At 48.4% G+C, this 2,500-nt stretch overlaps 1 protein-coding gene and 1 long non-coding RNA gene across 2 annotated transcripts in view; one reads left to right on the top strand and one right to left on the bottom strand.

Moving 5' to 3' along the window:
* Positions 1-2,500, top strand: part of LOC139759459 (protein slit-like) — a 1,061,304-nt gene that overhangs the window by 146,566 nt on the left and 912,238 nt on the right.
* LOC139759681 (uncharacterized) overlaps positions 732-2,500 on the bottom strand; it is a 3,312-nt gene continuing 1,543 nt past the window's right edge. The window contains exon 2 of the long non-coding RNA XR_011715127.1: positions 732-1,383. This is a non-coding gene — a long non-coding RNA (uncharacterized lncRNA). The remainder of the gene's footprint in view (positions 1,384-2,500) is intronic.

Here is a 2,500-nt window from a genome sequence, read left to right on the forward strand (position 1 = left end):
AGACGCACTTCAGGTCAGTGGACGAAGTGAGGTAAGATCCCCTCGTCACACGCGCCTGCAGGAGGAGCAGGAGGAGGAGGAGGAGGACCACCATGGCCCGTGCAGAAGACGTTGAGTCTTGCCAGACCCCACCCGGAGGGACGCAGTGCCACCTGGTTGGTGATGGCTTTGGGTGGTGCTGGCGGCGAGCCGCGTTTTCTGTTGCTTGGCTCTCACGCTGATTTAACGCGAGGTTTGCAGCAGCCTGGTGTGTGTGTGTGTGTGTGTGTGTGTGTGTCAGGCCTGGCGGTGCTTACACTTCTGCTTCTTCTTCTTCGGAGGAGGAGTAAGACAAATAGATGTTCTTCTCTGTCGAGCGACACGAAACAATGTGTGTGTGTGTGTGTGTGTGTGTCGAGGGAGGAGTATCCGGGTTTAGTAAATATTGCCCCTGGGAGCAATACTTTACCATCAGGCTGTCCACGGATTATGTTTTTGTGTGTAGTTCTTCCTCAGGTGGCTCTGGCCACAGGGTCGTGAGTGGGAACATTGGTAAAAGAAAAAAAAAGAAAGACAAGATGTTTTGTGGTTTATGACATTACTGGAGGAATATCAGGACGGAAGATTGCATCTGTGAGCAGAAGCGAGTGATACAGATTACGATCAGGATCGATTCTGGCGATGAAAAAGATTCCAAGACCACAATGACCAGTAGAGGTGCAGGAGGTTAATGGCGGTACCAAATGATACAATTATGTGATTAATGGCTGTGATTGTGCACGTACAGTATGGACATACATCACTACAGTGATTATCGAGGTTCATTTTGTACTATTAAGAGGCAGTGGCGCATAGTTCTGGTATGTGGTGCGTGGCACACACACACACACACACACACACACACACACACACACACACACACACGTAAAGAAAGACCAGGTCAAAACCCTTCACATGACGTATACCAGCATCCTTCATCACGAAGGTACGACCCTTGGATACGAGGGCATGGCCTTTGACCTGACCTCTCATGGTCAGGTGCCACTATTCTACATACTCTCTTCTCAGATGCCTCAGAGCGTGGAGGTTGTGGCCGCCACAGATGTTCTGCAGGTGTTGGTGTGGTTGCAGTAGTAGGTCTTGGAGACGTACAGGTGTTGGGTCCTCAGCAGGCAGGCGTCGCTCCATGTTATCCTGGTTGTGCTGTGGGCTGTGTGGTGACGGCCGCCACAGATGTTCTGCAGGTGTTGATGTGGTTGCAGTAGTAGGTCTTGGAGAGGTACAGGTGTTGGGATCCTCAGCAGGCAGGCGTCGCTCCATGTTATCTTGGTTGTGCTGTGGGCTGTGTGGTGACCACCTCGTCCCTCTCATTTCTCCTGTTGGTCCTTCGACAGCACGTAGTATCTGATGGAGAAATGGGAGTCACGAGATGTTTTTTTATCTATTGGTTTGTACGTTTGATAGAGACAGTCCACTTTGAGGGATCGTAATACACCGAATATCTCGGTCAGTAAAGAAGTAATTCTTCATTACACATGATGCAAAAGAAATTCTTTTTTTCAGAAGACGACTTCAGTTACAATGTCAGGTTTGAAATAAGGTGAATGTAGGTAGGACGGATCATGCAAGGCAAGGGAGTTCTAATGACCAAATTCACCATGAGTGAGAGATGCTGTTGTTGTCGTAGTACAATGGACTATGTCTAACAAGGCTGTTTGGGAGCGGAGGTATGGTCTGTTGGGGTAATTGGAGAGCATTCCTCATTTGTAACGGTTGGGGAGACGAACACTCAGGGGTCAGTAACAGTAGGGGAGAGTGAGAGACTACAAGACACCCAGGGGTCAGTAACAGAAGCGGAGGTGTAGACGCTGCCAGAGATACTCAGGGACATACTTAGGTGTTGTGTTGATACAGCTTCAGGTTTGGGAACGTCTTGGATCACTGAGAAATGACGTAAATGATTGACGATGACGACTTCTCAGACAAGGACACAAGTCTGGGGGTAAGAACAGAACCCTGACAAAACTTAGAAGAAAATCAAAGACTGAAGAATGTTGCAGATGTGGCATTACCTTCAACTATATCTTAAATGGAATGAGATTGTAGGACACCATTTTACAGCTGTATGAACAAATTCATGGGGAAACACATGGAGGGAGGCGTATATTATAGGCACTATGCAGTAGGTCCACTCAGTAAATCTGTATGATTTATGCATAATCATAAACCAAGTCCACGTTCCTGGCTTTGCCCGGGTTGGAATCAGTGGTTTTTGATTTTTTTTCCCGGGGACTGCCTCCTCTAGGTCTATCTCGTTCATCCCAGAGACTGTATCCCTGGGGCTGCCTTCCAAGCCGGCCCCTCTCATTCCTAGGTCTGCCCTTTCACATCCACCAGCGCCTCACCCTAGGGACTGTATCCCCTGGGGCGCTGACAGACAGATAAACAGACAGACAGGCATACAGACACTGCCGATTTTATTAGTACATATCTTAATTTCTCCGTGGTGACCATTCATGGG

The sequence above is a fragment of the Panulirus ornatus genome, chromosome 33, assembly GCF_036320965.1.
Source record: "Panulirus ornatus isolate Po-2019 chromosome 33, ASM3632096v1, whole genome shotgun sequence".
NCBI classification, from domain to species: Eukaryota; Metazoa; Arthropoda; class Malacostraca; order Decapoda; family Palinuridae; genus Panulirus; species Panulirus ornatus.